Here is a 21,879-nt window from a genome sequence, read left to right as displayed (position 1 = left end):
CAAGAATCAGAACTGCTCACTATCCTTCTAAGCGAGGTTCTGTATACATTTAACATTCCCTCCCTGCTGTTACATTGTATTCCTCTGGAAAAGAACATCAGCTCTTTCTTTGCTCTCTTATCAACTTGTTTTGCTCCTTTTAGTGATTTATGTGGCTCTGTTCCCAGATCTCTTTGCTCCTCTGTCACGGAGCGGCTGCAGGACATTCTGAAGGGGGAGGGTGAACAGTCAAGAGGTCGTGGTTCACATTGGTACCAACGACATGGGAAGAAAGAGGGATGAGATCCTGCATTTAGGGAGCTAGGAAGCAGATTAAAAAGCAGGGCCTCAAAGGTTGTAATCTCTGGATTACTCCTGGTGCCACGTGCTAGTGAGTATAGGAATAGGAGGATAGAACAGATCAATACGTGGCTGAAGAGATGGTGCAGGAGGGAGGGCTTTAGTTTCCTGGATCACTGGATCTGTTTCTGGCGAAGGTGGGACCTGTACAAGTTGGACGGGTTGCACCTGAACCGGAACGGGACCAACATCCTTGCTGGGAGGTTTGATAGTGCTGTTGGTGGGAGGGGGAGGTTAAACTAATTTGGCAGGGGGATGGGTACAGAGTGGAGGTACAGTAAGGGGTGATGCACAGTCAAATATAGAAGAGAAACTGAGTCAGTTTGGAAGGCAGAGCAAATATAGACCTGTTGAGGCACAAGCGAACAATGCAGGGCTGGATTGCATCTATTTTATCACAAGGAGTCTTACAGGTAAGGCAGATGATTTGAGGGCGTTGATTAACACATGAGAATATGATATTATTGCTATCACAGAGACATAGTTGACGTAAGAGCAAGACTGGCAGCTCAATATTCCAAGCTCTAAGATCTTCAGGTGTGACAAGGCGTGGGGTAGGGGGTGTAAAAGCGGAGGTGGCATTGCACTATTGATCAAGGAGTCAATTACTACAGCAAGGAGGGGTGTTATCTTAGAAGGTTCCTCAAATGAGGCCATATGGGTACAACTTAAAAACAAAAAGGGGGCAATCACTTGACTGGGAGTGTACTACAGGCCTCCAAACAGTCAGGGAGAGATAGAGGAGCAGATATGTAGGCAAATCTCAGAGAGGTGTAAAGATAATAGGGTAATAATAGTAGGGGATTTCAACTTCCCCAATATTAACTGAGATAGTCTTCGTGCAAAAGGCTTAAAGGGGGCGGAATTCTTAAAATGCATACAAGAGAGCTTTTTGACCCAGCACATAGAAAGTCCTACAAGAGAAGGGGCAGTACTGGACCTAATCCTTGGGCCTGAAGCCAGACAAGTGGTAGAAGTGTCAGTAGGGAGCATTTCGGGGATAGTGACCATAACTCTAAGATTTAAGGTAGTGATAGAACAGGACAAAGATGGACTGGAAATAAAGGTACTGAATTGGGATAAGGCCGATTTCAATATGATAAAACAGGACTGGGAGCAGCTACTTGTAGGAGAGTCTACATCAGACCAATGGAAGTCATTCAAAAGGAAATAGTGAGAGTTCAGGGCCAACATGTTCCCGTAAAGGTGAAGGATAGGACCAATAAGTCCAGGGAACCCTGGGTGTCAAGGGATATAGAGGATTGGATAAGGGGGGGGGGGGGGGAAAGGAGGCTTATGGCAGATTCAGGTGGCTGAAAACAGCGGAGGCCCTAGAGGAGTATAGAAAGAGTGGAGGGGTACTTAAAAAAAATAATAATTAGGAGAGCGAAGAGGGGGCATGAAAAAACACTGGTGGGCAAGATAAAGGAAAATCCCAAGGCGTTTTATAAGTATATTGAGGGCAAGAGGACAATCAGGAAAAGAGTAGGGTCCATTAGGGATCAAAGTGGCAATCTGTGTGTGGAGCCAGAGGACATAGGTGAGGTTTTAAATGATTACTTTTCACCTGTTTTCACTATGGAGAAGGACGATGTAGGTGTAGAACTCGGGGAGGGGGATTGTGATGTACTCTAACAAATTAGCATTGAAAGGGAGGAGGTATTAGCGGCTTTAGAGGGATTAAAAGTGGAGAAATGAGATGTATCCCAGGCTGTTGTGAGGCAAGGGAGGAGATAGCAGGGGCTCTGACACAAATTTTCAAATCATCTCTGGCCACAGGAGAGGTGCCAGAGGATTGGAGGACAGCGAATGTGGCACCATTATTCAAGAAGGGTAGCAGGGATAAAGCAGGTAATTACAGGCCAGTGAGTCTAACATCAGTGGTAGATAAACTATTGAAAAAAACCTTGAGGGACAGGATTAATCTGCACTTGGACAGGCAGGGATTAATCAAGAATAGTCAGCATGGCTTTGTCAGGGGGAGATCATGTTTAACAAACTTGATTGAATTTTTCGAGGAGGTGACTAGATGTGTAGATGAGTGTAAAGTGGTTGATGTAGTCGACATGGACTTCAGTAAGGCTTTTGATAAGGTCTCACATGGGAGATTGGTTAAGAAGGTAAGAGCCCATGGGATCCAGGGCAATTTGGCAAAGTGGATCCAAAATTGGCTTAGTGGCAGGAGACAGAGGGTGATGGTCAAGGGTTGTTTTTGTGCTTGGAAGCCTGTGACCAGTGGTGTACCACAGGGATCGGTGCTGGGACCCTTGCTGTTTGTAGTGTACAGTAATGATTTAGATGTGAATATAGGAGGTATGATAAGTAAGTTCGCAGATGACACAAAAACTGGTGTCGTAAATAGTGAGGAGGAAAGCCTTAGATTACAGGACGACATAGATGGGCAGAGCAGTGGTAAATGGAATTTAATCCTGAGAAGTGTGAAGTGATGCATTTTGGGAGCACTAACAAGGCAAGGGAGTATACAGTGGGTGGTAAGACCCTAGGAAGTACAGAGGGACCTTGGTGTACTTGTCCATAGATCACTGAAGGCAGCAGCACAGGTAGATAAGGTGGTTAGGAAGGCATACGGGATACTTGCCTTTATTAGCCAAGGCATAGAATATAAGAGCAGGGAGGTTATGATGGAGCTGTATAAAATGCGAGTTAGGCCACAGCTGGAGTACTGTGTACAGTTCTGGGCACCACACTATAGGAAGGATGTGATTGTACTGGAGAGGGTGCAGAGGAGATTCACCAGGATGTTGCCTGGGTTCGAGCATTTCAGCTATGGAGACTGGAAAGGCTAGGGTTGTTTTCCTTCGAGCAGAGAGGGGACCTGATTGAGGTATACAAAATTATGAGGGCGTAGATAGGAAGAAAACTTTTCCCTTAGCGGAGGTGTCAATAACCAGGGGGCATAGATTTAAGCTCAGGGGCAGGAGGTGTATAGGAGATTTGAGGAAAAAATTTTCTGGAACACATTTCCTGAATGGGGGGGGTAGAGGCAGGAACCCTCAACATTTAAGAAGTATTTGGATGAGCACTTGAAACGCCATAGCATACAAGGCTACGGGCCAAGTGCTGGAAAATGGGATTAGAATAGATAGGCTTGATGGCCGGTGCGGACACGGTGGGCCGAAGGGCCTGTTTCTGTACTGTATAACTCTATGACTCTGCTCCATTTAATTTCTTACATTCTAACCAATAACTGGCCTCCTTATTCCTCCTTCCAAAATGAACCAGCTCACATTTCGCTGTGTTGAATTTCATTTCCCATTTATCTGTCCAGTCTGCCAGCCTGTTTATGTCTTCCTGGATTTCAGTTTGATTGGACCACATGTTCCAGATCATGATGCAGAACCAGAGGTAATTGATAAAAGAAGCAACGACAACATGAGGAAAATTCTGCAGCGAGTGGTTAGGATCTGGAATGCACTGCCTGAGAGTGTGGTGAGATAGATTCAATTGAGGCCTTCAAAAGAGAACTGGATCATTATCAGAAGAGTAAAGATTTTCAGGGCTAAGGGAAAAAGGTGGGGGGCGTGGTACGGTGTGAGTTGCTCTTGCAGAGAGCTGGCACAGACACGAGGGGCTGAATGGCCTCCTGTGCTGTAACCATTCCAGATGGGGAAACGAGAGGAAAGAATGTTCCATAGAAACTAGAACTGTCTGTTCTGAATTTCTATCCTGTACTGACAGTGATGACTTTTGTAAACTCCTTTTACAGGTTATTAGAAGGGGCGGATTTGCAGACTGGAAACCTAAACCAATCCTCACATCAAGATCTGACTTGATTCATCAGGACCTGAATATCATTGACATTTGAATGTGGAAGGAGAAATGATTGTCTCTTCTGTCTGTGGGAAAAGACCTCAGACATCAGTGTGATTGGAAAAGCACCGAGACACACACACCCGAGTGAGAGTGTTCCAGTGACTGACTGTGGAAAGAGCTTTCACCAATTGCACAACCTGAAAAAACACATCGCACCATTCACAGCGGAGAGAAACTGTACACGTGTTCTGTGTGCAAACGAGGCTTCAAATGATCATCCAACCTGGAGAGACACAAAGACACCCGCACCACGGAGAAACCGTGGAAATGTGGGGACTGTGGGAAGGGATTCAGTTATCCATCCCGGCTGGAAATTCATAGACGCAGTCACACTGGGGAGAGCCCGTTCACCTGCTCAGAGTGTGGGAAGGGATTCACTCAGTCATCAAATCTACTGAGACACCAGCAATTTCACAATTGACTGCAGGGGTTGGATTCTGTTATTGCTGCTGTTAATCACATCCAGGACTGAACAATGTTCATCCTGACTGTTGGAGTTTGTTTCTTCTGATGTAAATAACCCTCTAACCGGCCTGAGGTTTTATATTCTGGATCAATGTCAAATAAATCAGCTTTGTTTCCAACACACAGTGTGTTGAGTGTTTGTTTCCTCCAGGATAAGAGGAGAGTAATTGAAATCCTGTTCTCGACTGTTCCATTTCTGGGCCTTTTCTCTCTTGACGAAAGACTTGTATCTTTTAGGGCCTCTCATGACATGAGGACGTCTCCAAGCACTTTCCAGCCAATGAAATTCTATTGAACTGCAGCCACTGTTGTAATGCAGGAAATGTGAGAGCCAATTTTCACACAGCAAGCTCCCACAAACAGCAATGTGATAATGTCCAGATAATCTGTTTTAGTGATGTTGATTAATATTGGTCAAGACTCTGGGGAGATCTCCCCTGCTCTTCAGAATAATATCAATGGATCATTTATACCCTTCAGTTGAAGGTGTCATCTGAAAGACGGGACCTCTGACAGTGCAGCACCCCCTCAGTACTGCATTGGAATATCAGCCTAGATTTTATGCTCAAGTCTCTGGAATTGGATTTGAACCCACAACCCACTGACTCAGAGATGAGAATGTAACCACTGAGCTACGACTAACACCTCATCTTTCGTCTAGATCTCTAGTTTATTTCAGTTCTCATACCTTTGTTATTCTCATGGATAAGTCTCAACTCCCCAGAGTTCCTCTCCCAGCCTTGGTATCCAGGGAAGGTGTCAGTAACACACCTGAATCTGTCTTGGGAGTGTTTGATGGGACAGTGCAAAGGGACATTTACTCTGTATCTAATCTGTGCTGTACCTGCCCTGGGAGTATTTTGCCTCATTTACCTGATGAAACTTTGAACCCCTCTGTCAGATCTAGTGAAAAGAACCCCAGTTTCTGAAGGCCGACTACCCGACCCGGACCTAACGACATGTGTCGGGTTCGGGTTGGGTCGGGCCAGGTCGGACACACTGTCTCTCAACCTCAGGTAAGTGGCTCCACTGTTAATGTAAATTTTGGACTGGAAAGGTGGTTTTGTTATTTTAAGCTTGTGCAGATCAGCAACAAAGTGAAAAACGGAAGGTAGGTTAACTGATGGTTGGGCGCGAGGGAAAATGGAAGGACTCGGGCCAGGTCGGGCTCGGGTCAGTTTTCGTTTGCAGACCCGAGACAGCCTTTACCAGTTTCTCTGATCTCCCCTGATAACTAAAGCCTCCCTTTCCTGTCATCTCAGTGAATCTCTTCTGCACCCTCTCCATAGACTTGACATCATTTCTGATGTAGGACACCCAAAGCTTGACCCAGTATTCTAATTGCAGTTTAACCAATGATTTGTACAGGTTTACATGACCTCTGTCCTTTTGTACTCTACACCCCGAATTATAAAACTCGGATCCCATGTGCTTTTTAACCACTTTATTAACTTGCCCTCCCACTTTTAAAGGTTCGTATATCTGAATCCCTTGTAGGGTTTAGAGATATTCATATCACATGGCTAAAAGACATTGACATCAAATGTCTGATATAATGTGCATTATGGGATGGAGAAGTTTAGTCTGAATTAGAAACTCAGGCACTTCACTGCAGACAGGTCTCCACAGCAACACTGATAAGACATTCCACAGATTCGACTCATTGGAAACTAATCAGATCAGGAAAAGGATACAGTTTGTCTGTTAATAACCACAATATCAACTGCAACTGAGTAATAGAATAGATTAGATTATAATGTGTGATATTTATATCTATAATTGTGAAACTATAAGAACTAACAGAATGAACAGGAGGCAGAGTAGTTTAGGGATAATGAGAATATTACTGAAGAGAAGTAACTGCTGGGAACCAGGGAATGTGTCCTTGTAAATCACAGGTTAGAGAAATTACAGCTGTCTTTTCCTCACTTCCTGCCAAAACCCAGCAGAGAAGACAAAGAAGAGTCCGGTGCCAGAGCTGGATCACTACAGGGTATAAAAGTGAGGGGATACTGATGTAAGGGGGCAGTCGGGAACTGGAGACACCGGAGATCAAGCTCAGGGTGCCTGAGGTTCCATCCAGTGGGCTGACCTCGTGTAAGTGACTGTGGACACGGGGGACTTGCACGTTTACATCTGATTGATGGATCAATATAAGATACAGTAGAGGACAGAGAATCTGCTCAGCTTATATTAATCAATATTAAACTGACTGAATCTGGACTTCTGGACCTATTAATTATAAGACAAACTGAGCTAGACTCTTACACCCTCTCTGCTCCACTACTTCTTTTAAAGATTTACTGTTTTTTGATTCCATTGGGATGTGGACATCACTCACAAGGCCTGTATTTATTGTCCATCCCTAATTGCCTTTGAGATGGTGGTGGTGAGTCACGGTGTTGAATTGCTGCAGTGCACCCACAGTGCTGTTCGGAAGGGAGTTCCAGGATCTTGAGCCAGTGGTAGTGATGGAATGGCGAAATGGTTCCAAGTTAAGATGGTGTGTGGCTCGGAGGGGAACTTGCAGGTGGTGGTGTTCCCATTCGTCTACTGCCCTTGTCATTTTAGGTGGCAGAGGTCATGGATTTGGAAGGTGCTGTTGAAGGAGCCTTGGCAAGATGCTGCAGTGTATCTTGTAGACTGCGTCGGTGGTGGAAGGAGACTGTTTAAAGTGGCGGACGGGGTGCCGATCAAGCAGGCTGCTTTGTCCTGGATGGTGTCGAGCTTCCTGAATGTTGTTGGAGCTGCACTCGTGCAGGCAAGTGGTGAATAAACACTCCTTTGGCAACAGGTTCACAACTGACTTCTCCGGTTGGATTCTGCGGTTATTGCTGCTGTTAATCACATCCAGGACTGAACCTTGTTCATTCTGATCGTCAAAGTTTGATTGTCCTGCAGTTATAAACTCCATACGTGGACTGGAGTTTAATATCTAATATTTAATAAAACGCACACTTTGTCAAGTCTTTAATTTCACCAGGAGACTGATTGATGTCCTGTTACTGACTGCTCTATTTTCTCCTTTCTAACTCTAGATTATTTGTTTTTATACCTTCAGTTACTCTCATTGATAAGTCCCAGCTCCCCATCCCTTTCAGAGAGCCTCTGCTAGCCTTGGTATCCAGGAAAGGTATCAGTAACATGCCTGGGATCATTAAACACATAACCCTGTCTGTTAATTACTTTCAGCTACTGGACTTAGTGTGTTTCCCACAGCATCTCTCTCACCTTCAATGTGTGAATCGAGATTCATGCCTGAAAACCTGGTTTTAAATGTTAATCCACCCAGGAAATGTATTTAACAGGAGCCTTTAGGTCGATGAGACTCTCTGAAGGAGCCAACATTATAAACCCACAGCGAAACCTGGAGGCAATTAGTTCAAATCATTTCATTCACATGTTTAAAATTAAATTGGATTTATATTGTCAAGTTTTACATTTCTGGATGAATCAACATTTCTGCTGCACTGAAGTCAGCCTTTTCCTAATGCAGTAAGGAGATGGTGGTATCAGACAAATGGAAGATCAGTGGGGCTTTAAGTCAGCAGCTGACTCACACCAGGATGAGTTTGATTCCCTTTCACTCTGGTTAATGCTGTTCTTATCCACTGTCAGCTTCACGGATCCTGATTGGAAATGACTGGGAACATTGGTCCAATTGTGTCCTGTATGAGGTCACAGTCCTGGGTTCATCTTGGGTGTTGTGTTGACCTTGGAGTGGCAGCTACTCTGTGTCTGAGATGGAGAATCAATGTCAGTGACTAGAAAATGAGACTGAACAAAACAGACAAAGGGACAGAAAGAGGGTGAGATATAGAGAGACAGAGTGAAAGACCAAGAGAAAGATGGAGAGGGACACAGACAGATAGAGTGAAGGTTAAAACGTGAGATTGATTTATTTTTATTGGGTAAATTTATTAAGGGACATGGAACCAAACTGGGTAAATGTAGCTGAGATACAGATCAGTCATGATGTACTTGAATGGCGGAACAGGCTCAAGGGGCTGAATGGCCTCCTCTCACAATACCAGGACCTTCTGTTCCTGACAGTTATGGAGCAAGGATATTCAGGGTGGTCTGGACAGGACAACAACCTCCCCTTCATAGACACATGATCCTGACTGGGAGGTGATGATGAGTCTGGGAGAATGATGGGTGGACACAGTGTGTGTTGTTATTTTAATGATAATCCTACACTCGAACTAAACCGCCCCCAGGAGTGAAATGAGGCCCTTCAATTGAACATAAAATTTAATTTGGAGCAAATCAGATCTGGGATTGTCTTTCTCACACATGGATGTCGAGATGGTCCATGTTATCGGGGCTGGTGGAACTGGACAGGGCCTGACCTAGCAGTGACAGGACAGGACAGACCCACTGGGAGGTGAGAGAAAGCTGAATTAAACACAAATGTATCATTTTCATTAATTTTACAATGAGACTCCAGTGGATATTTCCTGTCGAGTTACCTTTCAGCTGAAGGGAGGATAAAAGTTTCCACATCACCAATCACATCAATGTTCACTATATCAGACAGCCCTGATAAACTTTCCTGTCAGTCCCTTTAACAGGATACTGATGAACTTTACATTCAGAAATGTAAATGTACAAGGAGTTTATGGTATAATTTAAGTGGGGAGGGGTCTGTGATTACTAATCCATTTGAAAAGAGGTCCTTCAATTAAAAATCTTTGAGAACCACTGCTGTCAATTCGATGTGACTCTATGTACTTACTGTAATTCTCTGTTACTCTATGTTACAATGTCTCTGACTCCTGATGTAGCTGGAAAAGCTTTCACTATTCTCATCATAATGGTGCACCATCTTCTTTTCCAAAGATATCTCAGCTTCTCTAATGGCTGCTTTTGTCTCCCTCAATTGTGGGTGATATTTGTCCCTATTCTCCTGGAAACTGAATTCATCTTGTTCTAAACTGGGTTCAAAGTAAGATAGTTTGGGGAGTCAGGCATCAATCTGGCAGGTAAAACCCCAAACAGTAACTTAGTAAGAATTCCTCTGGTTCCTCACCATGTATCTGTCAGGATACTGAAACCCAGCTTTTTTACAGTCCACTCCTGGAGGCCCCATTCAGAGTCAAAACCCTTCAGCAGTATCAGTGGTGGAGCTCCACAATGGGAGTGATCCCAGAGTAACTGTCAGGATAGCACCCTCGTGGATGTTCCAGGTTGTGTATTTTTACTTATCTATTTATTCTGGTGTCTAACACTCACTTCAACAAAACAGGGAATTTCTGGAAACACACTGCAGGTCCTTCTTTATCTGGAGATCAAATGTCTGTTGTATAATTGTACCAGCAGTTAACAGGCTCCTGTGAACTCCTCCGTCTGTTATTTTAATGCAGACTTTAACCAATTTATTTTGTACAGGTTTATTTTAAATGGGTTAACACCTGCCTTAAAATGGTAGACTCAGGACTGTTACACAAACACATTAAAGTTTTGTAGAATAATTACCCCAGTCATTTTCAGGCTGGAAATTTAAACCTGCCGTTTCACTTTCAGTCAGGAACAGATCCCAGTTTTACACCAATCTCTGATTTGACAGCACGTTTCCAGCATTCACTGTTGTTCTTCCTGACTCTAAACACAGTTGTAAAGGAGCCTTCTGTTCCGTGCCCAGGAGCTCTGAACCATGGAAGAGAGCGGCTGGGACACATTTCTTACAGGCCTCAGGATTAACCCACACGGAGACTTTGCTGTCAGTGAGGAGAGACGAGAAAGACCAAAATGCCAGTGTGATCCTGAAGGACTGTGTTCAGGCTGAAGTTCTGTTCCTGCGGTACGATCCTCCCCCCCCCCCCCCCCCCCCATTGTCCTTTCTGAGCTCCAGCCAGGTGATGCTAAACACTCAGGTGGGAAAGACAAAAATCTACAACAATGTGTTTTTAAAAAAGCTGATTTATTTAACATTTATCCAGAATATTAAACTCCAGCCAAGTTAAAGGGATTTTTCACATCAGCAAAAACAAACCCCAACTGTTCTAATAGAAACAGAGAAAAGTTACAGCACAGAAGGGGGCCATTCAGCCCATCATGTCTGTGCTGACCATTAAGAGTTATCCAGCCTCATCCCACTTTCCAGCTCTTGGTCTGTAGCCTCATAGGTTACGGCTCCTCAATTTCATATCCAAGTACTTTTTAAATGTGATGAGGGTTGCTGCCTCGATCACCCTTTCAGACAGTGAGTTCCAGACACCAAACCCCAACCCTCTGGGTGAAAAGATTTCACAACTGTCTTCCAATCCTTCTGCCAATTACTGTAAATCTATGCCCCCTGGTTATTGACCTCTCTGATAATGGAAATATCTCCTTCCTATCCACTCGATCTCAGCTCCTCATAATTTTATACACCTCAGCCTCCTCTGTTCCAAAGAAAACAACCCCAGCCTAACCAATCTTTCCTCACAGCTAAAATTCTCCAAACCTGGCAACACCCATGTAAATCTCCTCTGTACCCTCTCTAATGCAATCACACTCTTCCTGTAATGCAGTGACCAGAACTGCGCACAGTACTCCAGCTGTAGCCTAACCAGTGTTTTATAAAGTTCCAGTATAACCTCCCAGCTCTTGCATCCAATGCCTCGGCCAATAGAAGCAAGCATCACGTATGCCTTCTTAACCACCTTATCTACCTGTCTAGCCACCTTCAGGGATCTGTGGACATGCACTCCAAGGTCCCTCTGTTCCTCTACACTGCTCAGTATCCCACCATTTATTATGTATTCCCTTGCCTTTTAAACTCTCCCTAATTGCATTACCTCACACTTTTCTGGATTAAATTCCATTTGCCATTTTCACAGAATCACAGAATTGGTACAGCACAGAAGGAGGCCATTCGGTCCATCTTGTCTGCACCGGCTCTTCAAAAAAGCAATTCGCCTAGTTCCATTTCCTTGCCTTCTCTGTTCATTCTTCCTTTTCATATAACAGTCTAATTCCCTTTTGAACGCTTCAATTGAACCTGCCTCCACCACATATCTCAGTCAGTGCATTCCAGGCCTTAACCACTTGCTGCATGAAAAGTTTTTCCTCATGTCGCTTCTGCTACTCTTACCAATTACTTTAAATCCATGTCCTCTCGTTCTCGATCCTTTCACGAGTGGGAACAGTTTCTCTCTCTCTCTATTCTGTCCAGACCCCTCATGATTTTGAATACCTCTATCAAATCACCTCTCAACCTTCTCTTCTCCAAGGAAAACAGTCCTAACTTCTCCAATCTATTTTCATAACTGAAGTTCTTCAGCCCTGGAACCATTCCTGTGAATCCTTTCTCTACTTTCTCCAATGCCCTCACATCTTTCCTAAAGCGCGGCACCCAGAACTGGATGCAATACTCCAGCTGAGGCCGAACTAGTGTCTTATACAAATTCAACATAACCCCCTTGCTCTTGTACAATCTGCCCCTATTAATAAAGCCCAGGATACTGTATGCTTTATTAACTGCTCTCTCAACCTGTCCTGCCTCCTTCAACGACATTTTGCACAAATACACCCAGATCCCTCTGCTCCTGCATCCACTTTAGAATTGTACCCTTTATTTTATATTGTCTCTCCATGATCTTCCTACCAATATTAATCACTTCACATTTCGTTGCATTGAACTTCATCTGCCACCTGTCTGCCCATTCCACCAACTTGTCTGTCCTTTTGAAGTTCTACACTATCCTCTTCACAGTTCACAATGCTTCCACGTTTCATATCATCTCCAAACTTTGAAATTGTGCCGTTACACCAAGGTCTAGGTCATTAATATACATCAGGAAAAGCAAGGGTCCCAACACTGATCCCTGGGGAACTCCACTACAAACCTTCCTGCAGCCCTTGAAACATCCATTAACCACTACTCTTTGTTTCCTGTCACTCAGCCAATTCCATATCCATGTTGATACCGTCCCTTTTAATCCATCAGCTATAACTTTGCTCACAGGTCTATTGCGTGGTATTGCACCAAAATCCTTTTGAAAGTACATGTGCACCACATCAACAGCATTGCCCTCAACAACCTTCTCTGTTACCTCCTCAAAAAACTCCAGCAAGTTAGTTAAACATTATTTTTCCTCAAGAAATCCATGCTGGTTTTCTTTAATTAACCCAACTGCCTACCTGACCAGTCCATTGATATCTTCCTGCAGTCTATAGCTTTCTTCCTCACTGTCAACCACACGGCCACTTTTTGTCTCATCTGTAAACTTCTTAAACATGCTCCCAAAATATAAGTCTAAATTACTGATATATACCACAAAAGGCAAGGGACCTGGTACTGAGCACTGTGGAACCCCACTGGAAACAGGCTTCCAGTCACGATTCAGTTGTCGATGTAGTTAACAGCAGCAACAGCAGATACCAACTCCTGCAGAACTCGCTGGTGTCTCAGCAGATGGGATGATCGAATGAATCCCTTCTCACACTCGGAGCAGGTGAATGATCTCTCCCCAGTGTGAACTCGCTGGTGTGTCTGTAGATCTGCTGCGCTTTTAAAACTCTTCTCACAGTCAGAACATTTAAACGGCCTCTCGCCAGTGTGAACTCGCTGGTGATTCAGCAGGGTGGATGCATCAGTGAATCCCTCCTTACACTCGGAGCAGGTGAACGGCCTCTACCCAGTGTGAACACGCTGGTGTCTCAGCAGGGTGGATGAGTCAGTGAATCGCTTCTCACACTCAGAGCAGATGAACGGCCTCTCCCCAGTGTGAACTCGCTGGTGTCTCAGCAGGGTGGATAACTCAGTGAATCCCTTATCACACTCAGAGCAGGTGAATGGTCTCTCCCCAGTGTGAACGCGCTGGTGTCTCAGCAGGTTGGATGACTGAGTGAATCCCTTCCCACACTCTGAGCAGGTAAATGGCCTCTCCCCAGTGTGAACTCGCTGGTGTGTCAGCAGGTTGGATAACTGAGTGAATCCCATCCCACACTCAGAGCAGGTAAACGGCCTCTCCGCAGTGTGAGTGCGTTGATGTGTCTGTAGATCACTTTTCCTTTTAAAGCTCTTCTCACAGTTCGAACAATTAAACGGCCTCTCCCCAGTGTGAACTCGCTGGTGTGTCAGCAGGTTGGTTAACTGAGTGAATCCCTTCTCACACACTGAGCAGGTGAACGGCCTCTCCCCAGTGTGAGTGCGTTGGTGTGTCAGAAGCTTGTATAACTGACTGAATCCCTTCCCGCACTCAGAGCAGGTGAATGGCCTCTCCCCAGTGTGAGCGTGTTGGTGTGTCTGCAAATCACTTTTCCTTTTAAAGCTCTTCTCACAGTCAGAACATTTAAACGGCCTCTCCCCAGTGTGAACTCGCTGATGATTCAGCAAGTGGGATAACCGAGTGAATCCCTTCCCACACTCAGAGCAAGTGAACGGCCTCTCCGCAGTGTGAGTGCGTTGGTGTGCCTGTAGATCACTCTTCCTTTTAAAGCTCTTTTCACAGTCAGAACATTTAAATGGCCTCTCCCAAGTGTGAACCCGCTGGTGTGTCAGAAGGTCGGATGACTGAGTGAACCCCTTCCCACACATGGAGCAGGTGAATGGCCTCTCCCCGGTGTGACTGCGCCGATGAGTTTCCAGCTTGGATGGGCGATTAAATCCCTTCCCACAGTCCCCACATTTCCACGGTTTCTCTGTGGTGTGGGTGTCCTTGTCTCTCTCCAGGTTGGAAGGTCAGTTGAAGCCTCATCCACACACAAAACACCTCAATGGTTTCTCCCTATTGTGAATAATGCAATGTTTTTCAGCCGTGTAACTGGTTTAAGCTCTTTCCAGCCAGTGCACTGGAACACTCTCACTCGGGTGTGTGCGTGTCTCAGTTTGTTTCCAGTCACACTGATGCTTGAAATCTTTTTGCACAGACAGAATAGACAAACATTTCTCTTTCCACATTCAAAAGCCAATGTTATTCAGGCCCTGATGATCGGTGAGTCTGATACATATTGACATGACTTTTGGCTTGACATTCCCATCTGCAAATCTTCCCATTCTTACACGCTTGTAAAAGGAGTTTACAAAAGTCATCACTGTCAATCAGGATACAAATTCACAACATTCTCCCTTCCTGTCTCCTGGCCCAGGATGGTCCTGCACACACCCTGCTGCACATTCCCCTCCAATGTACCTCCCTTGACAGTCTCACATTGGAAATGGTTGGGCACGACTGGGCTCAAAAGTACTCAGGGTTAAACCCAGCAGCTTCTCCTCCATCTCCAGTTCAGATCAAACTGATGCAACAAAAAATACCTACACAGGACATCAGGGACCGACTTTGTTCTGCATCCAACACCCACCCCGATACAATCCTGCTCTTAATTGGTCCGTCTGTGTTTCTCAACTCAGTTCTGTGAGCCTGTAACAAAACAAAAGCAAAATACTGAGGATGCTGGAAATCTGAAATAAAAGGAGAAAATGATGGAAATGCTCAGCAGGTCAGGCAGCATCTGTGGAGAGAGAAATAGAAACAGCAACCTACAATCCACCTACATTACCGGGATAGGGAGACAGAGTTTAGAAACACTCAGCAACGCGACTCCAGTAAAAGATCCCAGGAGGAAAAGGGGGAGCAGTGTGTGTACCTGCCCTGATATCCCCCTCCCCAGGCCTGTCAGTCAAACCCCCCACTCCTCCCAGTCCACAGCTCAGCCTATCAGCTTCCTGCACCTTGAGCCAGCCCTGCCCAGGTGTGGCCCAGTCCAAGGGGAGTCTTTGTGGAACCAGGGAGTGGGGGAGGGGGGACCTCCTGCCCTGTGCTGTGTCCCAAATGGTTCTTCCCTCCCCCAGGCCCCTTTATAACTGAGCTCAGTTTCCTTTAAAGTTACCGTTTATTAATCCTGTCGCCGGGAGAAGACCCGCAGCTGCCGCCCCTCTCGCATTCTCTTGCCAACGACCTCTGACCTGACAGCTCACAATGTCTGGGTAATTGACGGTGGCTCCTGACCAATGGCAAGAGGGGGCGGGACTGGAGAATAGGGGCGGCCCTGCCCGCTCGAGACTGCTAGTCCCGCCCCTGTATCGCTCCGATTGCTTGGAGGACCAACCGGCCACTCGGTCCTCCAGTCCCGCCTCCGCTCTTCCTATTGGTCCGGAGCTGCCGTCAATCAGCCAAACGGGTGGGATGAGCTGAGCATGCGCGGCCCGCTGGGTCTGAGCCAGAGAACGCGATTCCAGCAAGTGGGAGGGAGGCGGGTTAATAAAGCCCGGGGCTCGCAGGCTGCAGACACACCGAGTGCGGAGCCAGGAGACAATCTAAACAGCGAGATCACAACAAACAACAAGATCAACCCCCAGCCGCGGCTTCCACCGCTTCCCTCCGGCCCGAATCTCAGCAAAGAGCAGAAAGTGTCTCAAAATCCGGGAGAGGCAGGGAGCGTCTCTAAATGGAGGAGAAATGGGGACTGGTCAGGGAGCGTCTCTAAATGGAGGAGAAATGGTGACTGGTCAGGGAGCGTCTCTAACTGGAGGAGAAATGGGGACTGGTCAGGGAGCGTCTCTAAATGGAGGAGAAATGGGGACTGGTCAGGGAGCATCACTGAAGGCAGGTAGATAAGGTAGTTCGGAAGGCATGTGGGATACTTGCTTTATTAGCCGAGGCATAGATTATAAGAGCGTGGAGGTTATGATGGAGCTGTATAAAACGCTAGTTAGGCCACAGCTGGAGTACTGTGTACAGTTCTGGGCACCACACTATAGGAAGGATATGATTGCACTGGAGAGGGTGCAGAGGAGATTCACCAGGATGTTCGCTGGGCTGGAGCGTTTCAGCGATCAAAAGAGACTGGATAGGCTCAGGTTGTTTTCCTTAGAGCAGAGAAGGCTGAGGGGTGACCTGATTGAGGTATACAAAATTAGGAGGGGCGTTGATAGGATAGATAGGAAGAAACTTTTTCCCTTAGCGGAATGGTCAATAACCAGGGGGCACAGATTTAAGGTAAGGAGCAGGAGGTTTATAGGGGATTTGAGGAAAATAATTTTCACCCAAAGGGTGGTTGGAATCTGGAACACACTGCCCAAAGGGGTGGTAGAGGCAGGAACTGTCACAACATTTAAGAAGTATTTAGATGAGCACTTGAAACGCCATAGCATACAAGGCTGCAGGCCAAGTGCTGGAAAGTGGGATTAGAAAAGATAAGTGCTTGATGACCGGCATGGACATGATGGGCCAAAGGGCCTGTTTCTGTGCTGTATAACTCGATGACTCTAAATGGAGTAGAAATCGAAACTGGTGAGGGAGTGTCTCTAAATGGAGGAGAAATGGAGATGTGGCAGAGAGCATCTCTAAACAGAGGAGAAATGGGGATTGGTGAGGGAGTGTCTGTAAAAGGAGCAGAAAAGGGGACTGGTCAGGGAGCGTCTATAAATGGAGGAGAAATGGGAACTGGGTGGGTGGGGAAGCTTGAGAAATACACAGTGTGAGCTGTAAACCCATTTAATAACCTCCAGGTACCACATTTGCTGCTGTGGAGTTTTCTCTGGGTAACAGGCCCAGGTTAATGGCCAACATATTTCCAGCTGTTTTGGAGGAACTGGGATTAATAAACTGTAACATCAAAGCCCAAAACATTAAACGAAACTTAGCTCAGTCATAAAGACTTCCCTTGGATATTGCCACACCTGGCAGGGCTGCCTCAAGGTGCGGGAAGCTTCAAGCTGCTAGGTTGAGTTGGAGACTGGCAGGTGTGTGGTGGTTTGAGTAACAGGCCTGGGGGGATATCAGGGCAGGCATAGACACTGTTCCCCCTTTTCATCCTGGGGTATTTCAATGCAGTCGTGTCAGTGAATGTTTCTAAATTCTGTCTCACTATCCTGGTAATGTATGTGGATTGTAGGTTGCTGTGAGTGTTGGACTATATTGCATCAACATTCACAGAGAAGACTCGGAGGGCGGAGTTCCGGACCGGTGAGTATAAAAAACTTACTTCTGGTAAAAAAAAACTGAAAAGTGACGGCACAGGAAAGCTGTGACCTGATTGGCTGGTTGGGAATTTGTACTAAATTTGAAAATAAAACATTGGTAAAAATTGATTAAAACCCTAATTAGCTAATTAATAAGTCGAGTAACTAAACCAGAGGGAGGAGATTACTGTATTTAGTTAGCATTTAATATTTATAGTAGAAATCTAGCACTAGGAACCACATAGTTAATTATAACAATTTAGTAAGGATTTAATAAGTATTTATTTCTTCTTCTTTCTCTTCTTTGGGCCTCCTTATCTCGAGAGACAATGGATACGCGCCTGGAGGTGGTCAGTGGTTTGTGAAGCAGCGCCTGGAGTGGCTATAAAGGCCAATAACTGCTGCCTTCCGTGTTGTTTCAGTCGCTGTGAGGCAACTATGGAGTGACCTCTCCATGGCGCATGCCTGGGCAAATTTATGGAGGTTGAGAGTTGCCCAGTCGTCACAACCCCCCTCTCGGCCTTTCTGGTGGGGTCCAAAGGAGTGCAGGACACGACGTTTGGCACCAGTATGGCTGCAGGAACTGCCGGAAACATGCCAAAGGTGACACATGACCGCCTACGGGGTTCCGCTCCGGATTTTCTGTTAGGGTTTACTCCCTTAGCCTTGGTCTCTCCCGAGACGCCCACAAGGCAGTGGGGTTGTTGGGGCCCCTACACAGGTGTAGGATGGTGCCGGTGGGAGGAGGGGATGCAAGGGGGAGGGGTAGAGGGAGGGGGTCAGGGGGGGGTGCAGGGGAAGGGGGTGCGGGGTGAAGATGGTGCGAGGGGGGGGCGGGCTGGGACGGGGTTGTGAGGGGGTGAGCTGAGAGGGTGGAGCAGGGAAGGGGACGGGGGTGGGGGGGGGGTGGAAGGGGGGTAAAGGGGGGGGGGGAGGGGGGGTGGAATCTGGTGCAGGTAATAAGCCATTTCCACAGTGCCCACCATCGACGTCCGGAAAGCTCATCCACGTCCTTCGGGAGGTGAAGCATCATTTGGCAGACTTAGAGGTGATTACATTTGTTAAGGGTTTTTTTTTTTTGCAGTGGTTTAAATAAAGGCATGCAGCATTGCCGACAGTGCGCTGCAGATGCTCTCCGAGCCATCTCCCGCGGGTATTTATTTATTTTATATTAATTAACTAATTAGTGCGAGAAATGACAATTAGAGGGGTGAAGTGCTTCACCTGTGAGATGTCGGAGGTCTGTGACGCTTCCAGCGTTCCGGATGACTATGTCTGCAGGAAGTGTATCCAGTTGCAGCTCCTCACAGACCGCATGGATCGGTTGGAGCGGCAACTGGATGCACTTAGGAGCATGCAGGTGGCAGAAAGTGTCATAGACAGGAGTTTTAGAGAAGTGGTTACACCCAAGGTGCAGGCAGATAGATGGGTGACCGCTACAAGGGGCAGGCAGTCAGTGCAGGAATCCCCTGTGGCTATCCCCCTCTCTAACAAGTATACCGTTTTGGATACTGTTGCGGGGGATGGCCTATCAGGGGAAAACAGCAGCAGCCAGAGCAGTGGCACCACGGCTGGCACTGTTGTTCAGCAGGGAGGGACAAAGTGCAGAAAAGCAATAGTTATAGGGGACTCTATAGTCAGGGGCATAGATAGGCACTTCTGTGGACGTGAAAGAGACTCCAGGATGGTATGTTGCCTCCCTGGTGCCAGGGTCAAGGATGTCTCTGAACGGACAGGGGGCATTCTGAAGCGGGAGGGTGAACAGCCAGAGGTTGTGGTACACATCGGTACCAACGACATAGGCAGGAAGAGTGATGAGGTCCTGCAGGGGGAGTTTAGGGAGTTAGGGAGAAAGTTGAAAAAACAGGACCTCTAGGGTTATAATCTCAGGATTACTCCCTGTGCCACGTGCCAGTGAGGCTAGAAATAGGAAGATAGTGCAGCTAAACACGTGGCTGAACAGCTGGTGTAGAAGGGAGGGTTTCAGATATCTGGACCATTGGGATCTCTTCAGGGACAGATGGGACCTGTACAAGAAGGACGGGTTGCATCTAAACTGGAGGGGCAAAAATATCCTGGCTGCGAGGTTTGCTAGCGTCACTCAGGAGGGTTTAAACTAGTGTAGCAGTGGGGTGGGAGCCAGAACAGTAGGACAGCAAGTGAAATAAATGAGGGGGAACTGGTAAATAAGGCCAGTAAGACTAAGAGGAAGAGCAGGCAGGGAGATGTAGTGGAGAACAGCAGGACTGGTGGTCTGAAGTGCATTTGTTTCAATGCAAGAAGTATAACAGGTAAGGCAGATGAACTTAGAGCTTAGATTAGTACTTGGAACTATGATGTTGTTGCTATTACAGAGACTTGGTTGAGGGAAGGACAGGATTGGCAGCTAAATGTTCCAGGATTTAGAAGCTTCAGGCGAGATAGAGGGGGATGTAAAAGGGGTGGGGGAGTTGCATTGCTGGTTAAGGAGAATATCACAGCTGTACTGCGGGAGGACGCCTCGGAAGGGCCATGCAGCGAGGCAATATGGGTGGAGCTCAGGAATAGGAAGAGTGCAGTCACGATGTTGGGGGTTTACTACAGGCCTCCTAACAGCCAGCGGGAGGTTGAGGAGCAGATATGTAGACAGATTTTGGAAAGATGTAAAGGTAACAGGGTGGCAGTGGTGGGTGATTTTAACTTCCCCTATATTGACTGGGACTCACTTCGTGCTAGGGGCTTGGATGGGGCAGAATTTGTAAGGAGCATCCAGGAGGGCTTCTTGAAACAATATGTAGATAGTCCAACTAGGAATGGGGCCGTACTGGACCTGGTATTGGGGAATGAGCCCGGCCAGGTGGTCGAAATTTCAGTGGGGGAGCATTTCAGGAACAGTGACCATAATTCCATAAGTTTTAAGGTACTTGTGGATAAGGATAAGAGTAGTCCTCGGGTGAAGGTGCTAAATTGGGGGAAGGCTAATTATAACAATATTAGGCAGGAACTGAAGAATTTAGATTGGGGGCAGCTGTTTGAGGGGAAATCAACATCTGACATGTGGGAGTCTTTCAAACGTCAGTTGATTAGAATCCAGGACCAGCATGTTCCTGTGAGGAAGAAGGATAAGTTTGGCAAGTTTCGGGAACCTTGGATAACGCGGGATATTGTGAGCCTCATCAAAAAGAAAAAGGAAACATTTGTAAGGGCCGGAAGGCTAGGAACAGACGAAGCACTTGAGGAATATAATGATAGTAGGAAGGAACTTAAGCAAAGAGTCAGGAGGGCTAAAAGGGGTCATGAGAAGCCATTGGCAAACAGGATTAAGGAAAATCCAAAGGCTTTTTATATGTATTTCAAGAGCAAGAGGGTAACCAGGGAAAGGGTTGGCCCACTCAAGGACAGAGCAGGGAATCTATGTGTGGAGCCAGAGGAAATGGGCGAGGTACTAAATGAGTACTTTGCATCAGTATTCACCAAGGAGAAGGACTTGGGATGATGAGCCGAGGGAAGGGAGTGTAGATAGTCTCAGTCATCTCATTATCAAAAAGGAGGTGGTGTTGGGTGTCTTGCAGAGCATTAAGGTAGATAAGTTCCCAGGGCCTGATGGGATCTACCCAAGAATACTGAGAGAGGCAAGGGAAGAAATTGCTGGGGCCTTGACAGAAATCTTTGCATCCTCATTGGCTACTGGTGAGGTCCCAGAGGACTGGAGAATAGCCAATGTTGGTCCTTTGTTTAAGAAGGGTAGCAAGGATAATCCAGGATGTTGCCTGGTCTGGAGGGCATTAGCTATGAGGAGAGGTTGGATAAACTCGGATTGTTTTCACTGGAACGACGGAGGTTGAGGGGCGACATGATAGAGGTTTACAAAGTTATGAGTGGCATGGACAGAGTGGATAGTCAGAAACCTTTTCCCAGGGTGGAAGAGTCAGTTCCTACGGGACATAGGTTTAAGGTGAGAGGGGCAACGTTTAGAGGGGATGTGCGAGGCAAGTTCTTTACCCAGAGGGTGGTGATTGCCTGGACTTGTTACCGGGGGAGGTGGTGGAAGCAGGTACCATAGAGACGTTTAAGAGACATCTTGACAAATACATGAATAGGAAGGGAATAGAGGGATACGGACCCCGGAAGTGCAGAAGGTTTTAGTTTAGGCAGGCATCAAGATCGGCGCAGGCTTGGAGGGCCGAATGGCCTGTTCCTGTGCTGTACTGTTCTTTGGCCTGAGGAGATAAAACAAAGAACAATGTGCAGCATACGAAGCCTACCTGGGCCAGGAAGCAGGAGGAGAGAATGTTGTGAATTTCTATCCTGTACTGACAGTGATGGCTTTTGTCAACTCCTTTTACAGGGTATTAGAAAGGAAGGATTTG

The 21,879-nt window shown here is 46.5% G+C and overlaps 1 protein-coding gene and 1 pseudogene across 1 annotated transcript in view; one reads left to right on the top strand and one right to left on the bottom strand.

Moving 5' to 3' along the window:
- Window positions 1-21,879, top strand: part of LOC137349252 (zinc finger protein 229-like) — a 725,490-nt gene that overhangs the window by 422,515 nt on the left and 281,096 nt on the right. The window lies entirely within an intron of this gene.
- On the bottom strand, window positions 10,509-15,560 carry LOC137349255 (zinc finger protein 84-like; annotated as a pseudogene).

This window comes from Heterodontus francisci, chromosome 34 (genome assembly GCF_036365525.1).
Source record: "Heterodontus francisci isolate sHetFra1 chromosome 34, sHetFra1.hap1, whole genome shotgun sequence".
NCBI classification, from domain to species: Eukaryota; Metazoa; Chordata; class Chondrichthyes; order Heterodontiformes; family Heterodontidae; genus Heterodontus; species Heterodontus francisci.
The sequence above is the reverse complement of the archived record's forward strand: the minus strand, read 5'-3'. Positions and strand labels throughout refer to the sequence as shown.